This window comes from Alexandromys fortis, unplaced genomic scaffold (assembly GCF_014885135.2).
Source record: "Alexandromys fortis isolate MF-2015 unplaced genomic scaffold, M_Fortis_MF-2015_v1.1 scaffold_57, whole genome shotgun sequence".
NCBI classification, from domain to species: Eukaryota; Metazoa; Chordata; class Mammalia; order Rodentia; family Cricetidae; genus Alexandromys; species Alexandromys fortis.
Window position 1 is genome coordinate 5199325 of NW_026067941.1, and position 12731 is coordinate 5212055.

Genomic DNA, 12731 nt, shown 5'->3' on the forward strand with positions numbered 1-12731 from the left:
TCAAGCTGGTGATTTATGTTGATGTTTATGTTAGCTTTGCAACCTAACAATCTAGATAATTCTTGTCTCACTTGTAGCTAGTAAGTCCACAAAAGTGAGTAGTGAAAACTGGAGTGAAATACACATCAGATGTGGATTTAGTGAGCACAAAAGATAATGCAGAAAATACCCTCAATCCAGTTACTTATTCAATCAATAATGGACTCATTTATTCCAAGGATCAGCCATAGTGAAGACTTGAGTACGTTCAGTTTATACTTCAATGGAGCTTAAATATAAATAGATAAAATTCAAATTTTCATTCCTCTATGAAACTTGGCCCTCTACATAAGTACTATGATGAAGATAGAGAGATAGATAGATAGATGATAGATAGATAGATAGATAGATAGATAGATAGATAGATAGATAGATGATAGATAGATATGAGAAATTTATATATACATATATAAGTATATCATATATATAAGGAATATATATATATATATCCTCAAAATATATGTTAATCTCATCGCTTAACACTCGCTGTGTAATAAAATAACCACTAGACCTATGTGACTATCAACACTTAAAATGTACCAAGTATGAACTGAGACATGAGGTAATCAACCCAACTTCCAAAGATACTGTAATTACAAATGATTCCCTATTATCTCATTTGTATTTCTTCATGTTTTAAGAAGTTTAAACTTGAAAGGGATCATGAAATGAGCCAATCAGTACTCTTCTGAATGCCTGAATTAGAATCAAATATTGAAATAGTTATAGGCTATCAATGGATTATGAGTGTTGTCTGCAGTTATTATTGTAACTTTAAAGTGGTATATTAAGTACATTATTTTATATATTGATTTCATGGTGAAATACATCATTTTAACACATTATTAAAATTAACTTCGCCTGTTCTTTTTGGGTATGATTACAAGGAAAAAAAAAGATCACACGTGGGAATTAGGTTGTATGTGTAATCTTTTTCCATTCAGATGGTGTTTAACCACATGGAAGGGGGCTTTGCCTTCTCAAAACAAAACAAAACACTGTGGCATAAATGGATGAAGGAATGTGGGAAGTTTAAGCTACCTCAGCTCCTCTCCTATCCCTTCTTTTCTGTTCTAGAGGGGTCATTTGTCTCTTGAGCTACAAGCATAGGTACCATGATACTATGGAGAGATGGCAGAGGTTAACCAGAAAGACAGATCCCTCTGGCCACAGAGTCCTCACTTACTGAAACATGAAGAGGAAAAAAAAAAGAGAAAAAAAATCCTGCAGAATTACTATCTCCTTCGGCAGAAATACAAAACTGATCTGCCTCAGATAATACTGTGTTGTTGAGGTCAACATGTGCAACCACAGCCTGCCTTCACCCTTGCTGCCATTACCATTTATAGTAATCACTATGATAACTACTTCCATAAGTCACCAAAGATAAAAAAATTATCAAAATTCCACAATTCTGGAGAAATTCTAACACTAATAACAGCTCAAAGAGAAATTTAATACTAATGAAAAACCATCATAAGGCTGACAAAGAAGGAGAAGTCAACAAAAGAATTTCTAGATATGTTCACACGCAGGAGAAATATATAAAAGTGTGGGGACACTTTGGCTTATCACTTCACATCTCTCTCAGATGTCTGACACAGAAGGATTATCTTGATATCGACTGCTTTTCCAATGAACGGTCCGTTATAAGAGTCATTAAGACACCAGTGACGGAAAGCAAAGACCTCACCTTGCCTCCTGTGCTGCAGCTGGCTGCTCCAGTGCTTCTCTGGTGACAGTGAAGGGGAGGAACCTTGTGGATGCTGAACAGAGAGATTCTGTGTCGCCTCTGGCTGAGCAATACCAGGCACCACACCATGTAGCGCACAATGACATACCATGGAAGCATAGAGACGCGATTATTCTCCTGAGTATCTGAGGATCCCGACATTGCTGGCCTCCATCAGACACTGAAAACCAATGCAGACCAGAGGCCCCGGGGCAGCCTACTTTCCCTTTCCTTCTGCTTATCGTCCTACAGGAAGGTTGCTATGGGAAGTTGAGCAGTTTCTCTGCTGTCTAAAATGTCCAAAGCATAGCACAAGTGTCCCAAAGCAGCACTCGTTTCTACCAACGCAGATATTTCCCCATGTAAAAAGAAGTACATACCTCAGGAAAGGACACAGCATGTAAAGAAGTTCCTTGACTTCAGGAAGCTCCCATGAGATACAGTCATATAGAAAAATGATAAAGAGTAAAGTCATTTGTTGAAATGAGTTCATCACGAAACAGTGAAGTTCGGTGCCCACACCCCAAGTATCCACCATCACCTCCCTCAGTGAGCGTATTTTGGCTTGGCTTTCCAATGGCTTTGTGGGATGCAGAGTCATGAATGTTGCACAGGAGGAGGTGATCAAAGCTCAAGAGATTTTTAAGAGAAGTGAATGAACACTGGTCTGAATGTTTGGATCGACTGAAAGTTTCCTGGATAATAGTAGCTTACGGAGAAGGGTCTTGACGGAGAGAGGTGGTGGGTTCCAGTGGAGTCATTGATGAGCTTTTGGCTGACATATCTCTCAAAACCATGTGGAAAGGAAGAAGTGCCACTGGAAAGAGAAACGTGAGTGGACCGAGCAGAGCAACAGCGGAAGGTCTGATGTAAGGTGGACGCAGGGCATCGAGAGCAGCTAGACAGAGGCCGCATGAGGAGAGAGCAGTCTGTAGCACAACCTTGGAGCTTAGAAACGCTGACCGCTAAATAACAGCTCAGAGTTACTTCTTTCCAACGTCTGTTATTCCCCTCCACTGGCCAAGGCCAAACAGAAGCCAGATGGCAAAGGAAGCTGCTCGTGTTTCCAGCCTCCTGATACTCAGAGCAGCACAGAGAAAAGGAGCAACTAGAGTTTGGGATGCATCAGAATATACCGGGTGGAGCTAAGCCCTACCGAAAGGTAATCTTTGGACTAGAAGGGCCAGGGTGGGGTAAATACCACCTATGCCCTCACCAGTTTGCTCTGAGACTCAGTCTCCCATTGCCTCCATATGAAAAGCTCACACTGTAGAGAACAGAACCATCTCAAGCATCCACGATAGAGAATCGCAGCAGGAAATGCCTAAAGCGAGGACTAGCAGCAGAGATAGGGAAGACACAGTACAGGCAGCTTTAAGAGAACCTAAGAATCCATCAACAGAAAAACATTGTTGTTTGTAACCATGACTTTCCAAAGTCCTGCAATTTGGCCTAATCCAATTTTTGATTAAATTTTGATTGAACTAATCCTCAACTCTATATTTAATAGATGAGGAAAAGGGGACTTCAGATTTTCTTTTTCTAACTTAGTCATATATTAACCTGAGCTATTCAAAAGTTTACTGAGTCTCCAATTAGCCTATAACCAGAAGAATATGCCCCAGCCATTTACTATAAGTTCTTAAATGTGAGAATTCTTCCCCAAAATTTTCTGAATCTCATAGAGGTTTTGATATGAAAATGTTGGTAATTTAGGAGTAATACATTTTTTACTATAACTGAAGTTTCAAAATCTATGGCTGGCGCTGGGAGACACACTGAGCCCCACCCCACAACCCTGCTCAGTACACTGTATCGAGCACAGATTGTTGCCAGGGTCACCCTGCCTCCTGTTTTAGCCCGGTGGCCTTCAACTGTGAAGGAAGATTATTTCTGGCTTTCCTGCCTAGCCTAGCAGGAAGCAACCAACGCCACCAGTTCCTTTCCAACTCCTTCATCTCCCTGCAGGGGCTTGAGTTCTCTGGAAAGAATTTGAGAAAGGACAGAACAAAACAAGACTTGTTAATGTTCCTTATCTAGAACTCAGCCAGTGAGCAAAGACAAGAGTTGCAATCAGATGTTTCCTGGGAATCAAGGAAATGACAAGGCTGGAAGTGTAGTTAGGAGGACCAGACTGGCCTGTCTCTCCTGCATGCTACCTCCTAGGTTCAAATCCGAGGGAAGGCTTGAGCTTCAGACTGCTAAGAAGAAATTAGGGACGTCTAAAAAGGGTCTTATTAAACACTGAGTTTAGACAGGAGCTCCCTGACCCTGGGGTTAATGAAAAGTTCTTTGGAACTTTCCTGCATGCTTCTTCAGTGGGGCTGTGCTGCCTTTGTGTAAGGGCTCCCAGCCAGAACACTGTTCAACAACTGGTGATTCAGCTCGCTCCATTCTTTAGTAGCCCTAACATTATTCTGTGTAGGCGTTCAGTACCAACTCTACCTGCTTTTAAACTGTAAGAAAACCTTCAACTACGTTCTTAATATGAGCTGCCATTCGCTGAATTTTGATTGTTATTTTTGGTTTTCTCTTTCTCTTGGCCGCTGTCATAATACTAAATGTTTTGTTTGTATGCCTCTACTTCATCTAATCTTTATCAGTACTTCATCTAATCTTTATCAGAAGTCCTTTAGGAGGTAAATGTCAAAGCTCAATCACAAACAGAAGAGCCGAGTTTTTAAGAGATCATCTTATTATAGAAGGGATATAAGGAACAGCACCAAAATTGTACACAGTTACACTGTGGTCCATCACACAAAGGACACAGAAGGGCAGTGTGCTAGATGAAGGGGAGATGCCCAGACAGCACAGTGCTTGCTGGGCAAGCCTAACGACCTGAGTTCAAATCCCCAGCACTCACATAAAGGTTGGTGCAGGTTCACATCTCAACTCTGTAACAGGGTTAGGAGTGGGTTGATGCAAACTGGTCCCCAGAACTTCCTGGTTAGACAGGCTAGTGATCTCAGCAAAGGAAGTCAGTCAGTCAACCTGTGCTCTCCATATGCATGCGAAGAACGGTTTAAAGATTAATTTAAAATGTAAACCATAAAAGCATAGCACATCTAGCAAACTACTAGAATAACACACACACACACACACACACATCTCTCAAGAGATCACCAAACATGGTAAGCAATTATCTCCAAAGTGGAAAGAGAAATTTGTCAGTATGACCACAGCTATGCCCTGGTGTGTAGACATAACCCCATCACATCTGCAACCTTTATCTTCAGTGGAGAATTTGCTCTGACTCCTGGTTTCCATGGTTACCCCACAGGAGGGAAGGGGCATCACAGGAGCACATTTCTGTGATCCTTTTCCTGCCTGAGAATCAGCCCTCAAAAACGGTCAGCTGACATTTCCTAGAGACGATGAAAAGGCTGGAGAACCACAGTGGCCCCTGAATAAAGAGTCCTGCTTATTGAATAGACCATGAAAGCCCCAAATTAGTGCCCCATAAACACCTTCTCCAGTGAATCTAAGCTTTAAGATCCCATCATGGAGTACCTGTGGCTTTTTGTAGCAAGACTTCTAAATAATGTGCCCCAAAGCAAAAGTTAGAGATGAGGTAACTGCTAGCTCCATGTAAGCAATGTGACTCTCTTTTCTCAGAAGATCGAAGCTAGGTAAACACATAGCTGTAGAGGTAGATAGTTACACTAAAACTCAGAATTTCCTGTCCTTCGAAGTCAACAGAGGTATGCTTTGCTCAGCTTTCTTTTAAACTTCATGTCATAATGAACACATATGTGTTGAGAGTTGAGAACTAAGATCTAACAAGGCTGAGATAGCAACAAACCTCTTTATGCCTATATGTATAAGTTGGAAGTAATTCAGGGAAATAATTATAAAGTGTGTTTGTGTGTATGTATTCTTGTAATTTGCTGGCTGTGTTATAGTTACATTTTAAATTAAACTTTAAACCATTCTTTTAAAGAAAAAAGGAATTTTATTGTTTTTGCTGTTTTATTTTTCTGTTCTGTATTTTAAGACAAGTTCTCATATAAGCCACGCTGGCCTTGCATCCACTACACAGCTGAGTCTGGCCATAAACTGCTGATCCTTTCATGCTTCAGGCATGCATCACTACACCTGGATTAAAAACAGGTATCACGTTGTTTAGAAAATATAAATGTCAAGGAGACATAAGAGAACTCAGTATAAGAAATTATACTTCCTGGTTTACATAAGCAACCAGACAGTACGCACATTTTCGTATTTGACCCCAAGCGTTCTACGACACAAGCAAGCTGATTGGTATTATTCCCATTTTCTAGCGGCAAAACCTCATCCTCAAAGAAGCTGAATGCCACGTTGACACAGATAATGAGAAACCATGCAAGGGCAACAAACGACGCCCTCTGATTCTTAGTTCCCAGACTGCTGGGATGTGTCTTTGAAAAAAAACGTGGTGTTTAACTGCAAAAAAGAGAAAAACATCTGTTGCTTTTCAAGTCAAAATGAAGAGGTTTAACAATCAGGTGCAATTCAATGGGAGAAAAAGACAGAAAGTTAGAAGTGATGGAGGGAAGCAAGGCAATCTGAAGCAGAGGAGAAGGAATTGAAGTTGACACTAACTTACACGGAGCACCTGCTGACACCTGCCTGAACCATCAGCCCCTCCTGTCTAGCCTACGTTAACATTTCTTAAAGATGTGTCCAACAATGTGGTTGCTGTCGAATTATCAAGACCCTGGGAAAGCAGAATATAATGTCGGTCCCCAATTCGTACTTAACCTGGTTGGTGCCTCTATAATTCTCTGTTATAATGATCTCATTGTGATGTTTGGAGGGCCTTAGGATAGAGAAGTTGTTATTTAATGGTGGCCTACACTTTGCAGGAATGGCTCAGAATAGCTCAATTTGTATCCACTCCGCTCTGCTTTTCCAACTCTTTAAATAAACGATGCAGTTTAGATCCTTCCTGCAACAATAACCACGGCTTGTATGGCATCAGTGAAAAAGCACTTGATGTCTGTGCCTATTCATCGCATTGTGCTTATTGTAATAATGTCAATAAGGCAGTGTTTCTATGGGCCAGCTGCAGGGGGCATGGAAATGACTTTGTTTCATAACACCCACACTGTATGTTGTTTTTGCTATGGTGGTATTTTGTTGGATGTGGCTCTGGTTCTACTAAACGCTTTTGACTTGAAGAGTTTATTTACAAGATTTATTAACTCTTTACTTTGCCTATCCCGCGGCTGCAGTTTCTTAAATCACTCATACTGAGGTTCCCTATTGCAGAGTCCATGAAGGCAAAATTCTGTTTCCAGGACAATTCCAATGAGCTACTTGACTTTAAAACAGCTACTTGGGTACCATCCTTCTATTTCATTACAGACCCAGGCTGGACCTTGCATTTCAAGGAAGGAATCAGATTGTTATTTTATTGTTAGAATTATCATCTTTCCCCAAATAAAATAAGAATTCCCATGAAAATGTTGCAGTAGATTCTGGGGTGTACAAAAGTTACTTGGGGAAGAGACAGAAATCTTTAATTAATTAATAAAGAAATAAATAAATTAAAAAAAAGTTACTTGGGTTATCTTTAACAAAGTGGGACTATTTCTAAGGCATCAAATAACTCCCCCAAATAGAGAGAGCACTTAAGATGCCTATAAGAAAGTTTTAAATATATCTTATTCATCATTCATTCTTTCTACATGCACTTGTGAGACACTGTAGGCCATTGTGCTATGGATAGAAAGAAAAACAAAATGGAGACCAAGTGCTTCGAAATTCTTTAGAAAAAACTATATTTGATCTTGATATTAATTCATTCCTTGCCAAAATGATATCAAAATAGCAATACAAGTCAAAAGAAAGTACATTCCATTCTCTGATTATTTTGATAGAATTTCTTGCATTTTAACCAGGAGACACAAAACCAGCAAGCTTAAATGCAAATATACCCAGGGGCTGCATCCCACTGAGTCTTATAAACTCACTAGGAAGTGATGAAGAATCTCACACAGCATAAGCCTGTCTCACAAGATGGCTCTAACATCGAACAACAGTTTACCACATACATCGCTTTAAATAAAGTTGTCTCTAGAGGGGAGGCTTTACTTGTGCTCATGGACTGCACAATATTCGCCAAATCCGGCCTCTGAGAAGATACAGAGTGCTTTCAAGCACAATGCCCCCATATAAAGTCTTCAGAGACCATCTGAAACCACAGCAGAGAATAGGACCTGACCCTGGCTTTAGAGTCCTCTCCTTTTCTCTGATCTTTTCCTCCTTTCCCCCTCCCTCCCTTTGTAGTTTGCCTTTGGAGGGACAAGTATTTGCCCTGTTTCTTTGGGTTACAATATGTTATCCCTAGTGGAAATCAGAGGCTTGAATTCAAAAGGTGATCACTCTTGACCTTTGACCCCGGTGCCTCCCACCCTGCAGTTCTGTCTCCATGGAAGTGAATAGCGAAGTGGAAAAATGGGAGCAGGCAGAGTCCATAGCTATTCACAGACCACCTCACCCCACCCCCCAAAGAGAGAGAGAAAGATGAATGAATCTCATTCATCAATAAGCAGGAGATGCAGAAGAATGGTCTGTTGGCTGAAAGGCAAGCTAAAGGATGGCAAAAAAAAAAAAAAAAGAGAAGGAATGTCAGGGAAAGAGAGGCAGGGGAGTAAGGAGGTTAGCAAGGAGAGCAAGCTGCAAATTCTCAAAAGCCAAAACTCAAGATGAAAAGCTGTATCACAGATTTCTCCAGGAGGAGTATCTATAAGGAGACAGCAGTTTCAGACGTGAAAGTTTGGGATTCGGTGCACCACCTTTTTTTTTAAAAAAAAAAAAAGGCAACACATTTCAAGGAGACATGGAAGGAAAAATCAGGGAACATGGTGTGAGCTAGCAGACCCTTGACAGAGAGGTATCTGCTGAGAGAGTCAGGGCTGGAAGCTGAGAAAGTCCAAAATTGCTACAAAGAAACACTTCTACACATCAGAAAGTCAGTTACAGTAGCTAGAGCAATCTGACTGGCACCCAGCATGGCTGGACCTTTGGGTATGCCTTGAACCAAAGATAACAGAAGAAAGGCACCCATATCTGGCTGTCCAGATAAACGGCTTGCTGAGAGCACAGGGCCCGACAAAAGACAAAGTATTTCATTTCGGTTGAAGAGTGTTGAATTTGGGGTGAAGACTCCAGCACTAAATCGGATGGCATTCAAACCTAGGGAGAATCCAATAATTAATTGTCCAGGTATGACTAGGATTCCTCTTCTTCCTCCACGTGATCTAGATAGCCCTTAATGCATTCATCATGCATCTAAAAGCCCGTTTTTGTCCTGATTTGATTTGTTTTGTTTATCCTATGAGTGCTACCTCCAAAATTCTTAACCGTTCTAAAGAGCTTTTCCTTCTTTGTAAGTCAACACAGTCACCACGGGCTGCAGATAAAGTGCCTTACAGCGAGAAGCTATTTTTACCACTTCTCAGTCGATTCTCCCGCACCAAAAAGACAGCAGTTACATCAGGGTGGGCGGGTAGGGATGATGCTCGCAGGAAACATGTCCTCCTGCTTCCTCACTGACATATTCCAGCCACGTTCACAGAGAATTCTAAAATTATTTAGCAAGAAATTTGGCACTGGTCCTAAATGTCTGTTTGCACATTCCCTTTCTTCCCCCTTCATCTCTCTTGACACTTCTCTGACTGCATTTTTTCTAGAACTGTCAGATTTCAAGCATAAGAATATAAATGAAGGAGATGATGGTTCTGATTGGAGTTGAGGAGGGGGATAAAAAGGCTGACAGTCAACTTTGGAAATTCACAGAAGCTGAACTCAAGTAGAGACCTCACTGAATTCTTGGGTATACATATACTTATCTCTGCCAGGGGCAGGGAAACTGGACACTACGAACATTACAAAACGGGACAGAGCCGTGCGTGTGGAAGAATGCACCACAGAAGAAGCCATCGGAGGCTCTGCCCATTGTCCCACCCTCAGAAGGAGCCTGAGATGAACATATAGCCAGGACTTGTGATTACCCCCACCTATACTGCTTCCTCGGCTCCTTCCTTCTGCTCTAGAGATTCCCAGGAACAACACCAAAATGGGAGCTCAAATGCACAGCCAAGAAGATTCAATTCCTCTTGGGCTTCTGCCAGATTCTCATTAGGTCCTGGACGTGTGAGCCAGTGCTGATTTCCATAGCTGATCTAGCTTAAATCTGCCCTTCCTGAAACACTAGCCTTTGTCCCTCCCTTGCCATATTTAAATGGGGATTTGGGTGAGAACACTACCAAAGGCCCCCTCATTGTTCATTCTTATGAAATGGATGGGTTCTAAGTCTTCCTCCCTGAAAGCTCTGACAGGGATGGCAGAATCCTTGCTTTCCACAGCAATTCTGCTTCGAAACAAGAAGCTGGCATTCGCAGGGAGGGGGTAATGCAAAATAAAGGAAGAGTGTTTTTCCTCAACTTCACCTCACTTCATGTGGGAGTGAGAGGCCATCCGCACTCAGGAAAGGCTAATTCCATAAATCAGATGCCCTGGCTGAGTTTCCCATCCCCTGGGAGCAGGGAGAGCTAGGAATAAATGAGGTCTTCTAGGAAATGAAAGAGGCCCTTTGAAAACAATGCCAAAGCCAATACAGCTTCACTAGCTTTTATTTATTTATTTATTTACTTATTTTAATAAAAGCAGAAAAATCTGGACCAAGGATAACAAAAGTAGCTGACTTTTTGTCTTCCGGAAAATTTGGAAATGCATGCACAATTTATTTACCTCTTTCTTGGTGGACACTTAGCTTTTCTTGGCTCCACAACTCCCTGACTGTTCAGATATCTCTGTACCTCCTTGAAATGAAATCTGGCTTATGGTTTTACAGGACCTTATTTGTGAACAGAATGTCGCAGTGAGAAGTAGACTTATCAGTCCCAGGAAGGTGGTGGGGGAAAAGTCTCAAAACTGAGAAGTGGGAAGGTCCACCATTAGTTCTGCCTGGCCAGTCACTACACTAGCTTTCTGGGGCCTTCAACTCCTCATGAAAACACAAGTGTGACAAACACTAGTAATAAAAACCCACAATGACTGATTCTAGTTTTCCATGCTTGTCACAAGCAGTCAGCCCTCAGCTGACAACCAGAAATTCAGTCTAAGTATCAATGGCCCCTGAGCCAGCAATTTGGAATATCAAACTTAAACGTTGAGCTCTGATGCTGTCTCATTTTTAAATACCTTCCGTATGGAGAGTCTCAGCCCCATGAGAGTTCATTTCTGATCTTATCCCTCCTTGTTGGCTTCGTCTCAGACTGAACCTCTGAGGTGCAATTTCGAAGATCCCCATAATTCCTCAGATATAAGTTTCCTTGGGGAACAGGAAAGGTCTTTATTCATAATGAAGCAATAAATGCATCCTTAGATTCTCAAACTAGGTACCCAGTGCACTGAGTACTTTTGTCTTTGAAAATCACTGAACAAACGTAGGGAAGACCTTTTCAAGAACACCTGGATGGAAAGCTTACTTAATTATACTGATAGCCTTTTTTTTTCAAAAGTTTCTTTTCTATTTCCTCTCATTTCTGACTAGAAGCAACATATTAAAATTTCTCCTTGCATGATTAAGAACCCAGACTAAATACACTTGGTGCTTTCTGTGTGCCCTGGCTTGTCACCCTGCAGTTAGTCCTCAAAGTATGCACGGGTATGCCCCATGTGCAGCAATGCTTCCCAATAAAAAGAGCCTAAAGCCACTGATGAACAGCAGAGTAAGGGACAGAGCGTGCTCATGAACGTCTCCCCTCATCTCCTGCATAACTCCCTTACCCTGGCTGCTCTACGTGGACAGCTGTGTTTTGCGGTGGGAGGCTGTTGCTGTGTCTTTGGCGGTAGGAAACAGCTTCACCTAACCACTGAATCTAAAGCCCCTAGTATTATACAGTCTGTTCCCTTTTATCCCAAGGAGTGTTGTAGGGCTCTTACTCTGGGACCCAGCAATGCCTTTGTAATTTTTCTCTTTCTGACCTGCCGTTCCTACTGTTATAAAAATTTTTATCTCATCCACCCGGAGGAAGAGCTACCTCTTACAGAGCCAACTCGGTGTTTATTGTCATGGATTTTATGCCCTGAGTCCTTCAAGGCTCGGGAAGCTCCAAAATTTATTTCTATTTAAAAGTCATGAATTTCAGTCTCATTGGACAATAACCACTTTCTTTCCAAGGTTATATTATCTTTTCCCTTTGCTGCTCAAAAGAAGAAAAGTAAAAGAAACCATTGGCAAAGAGCAAAAAGAAAAGATAGCACGGAACCAATTCTGCTATTTCACAGAGCTGGGTCATAGAATCGTGCACACATAAACCAAAACACACACGCATCCACACCCATATCCCACCAGTAGTGAGAACTTTCTCAAATCACCCGACCTAGACCCACCAAAGCTTCTCAAAGGACTGATCATCTGTTTCATTCCTTTTCCACGGGATCTTATACAAGGCTGTTTCCAGGGGGCTGGGATTTGCAGATCAATTTGCAGAGCATGAGATATACCACATTGGGTTAGTCTCATCACAATTAGCATCTACCATGCTAAGATGGGGTGACTGTGAGGTCTTCTGTGGAAGGCAGATGATGATCAAACATAGGATTGTTTTATCATGACTCAGGTTCATCTCTTATTGCTCTTCAACACAATGGCTCTCAGTGAGTGTCCCGAAACATAAACAGTGTTCTAAGGACTTAAAGCCTAAGAAGGAGCTCTAAACACAGTTCCTCATCCTGACACCAGTATTCTGACACATGACTGGTTCAAAAAAGATCATGTCAGTGCTGGAGCCAAAAGGTTTCCATACCATGTCCATTTAAAAAGCCACATTAAGTTAGAACTGGGGGAGAAAAGAAGGATAGAGTCAAAAATAGACACTGAAATGGAGCCAGGAACAGAGAACAAAATAGAGGTACTATACAGTTTCATGCAACCTGGAGGCCTGGGATGCCTGGGGAGAAGGTTTCA

General features: G+C 41.6%; 1 protein-coding gene across 2 annotated transcripts in view; it reads right to left on the reverse strand.

The window, feature by feature from the left end:
- Ptn (pleiotrophin) overlaps positions 1-12731 on the reverse strand; it is an 82757-nt gene that overhangs the window by 42617 nt on the left and 27409 nt on the right. Inside the window, exon 2 of one of the 2 annotated variants that reach the window (XM_050148044.1) lies at positions 2152-2198. The exons of the other annotated variant lie outside the window; for it this stretch is intronic. The gene's annotated coding sequence lies outside the window, so the exon portion shown is untranslated. The remainder of the gene's footprint in view (positions 1-2151; positions 2199-12731) is intronic. 2 annotated transcript variants of the gene reach the window in all.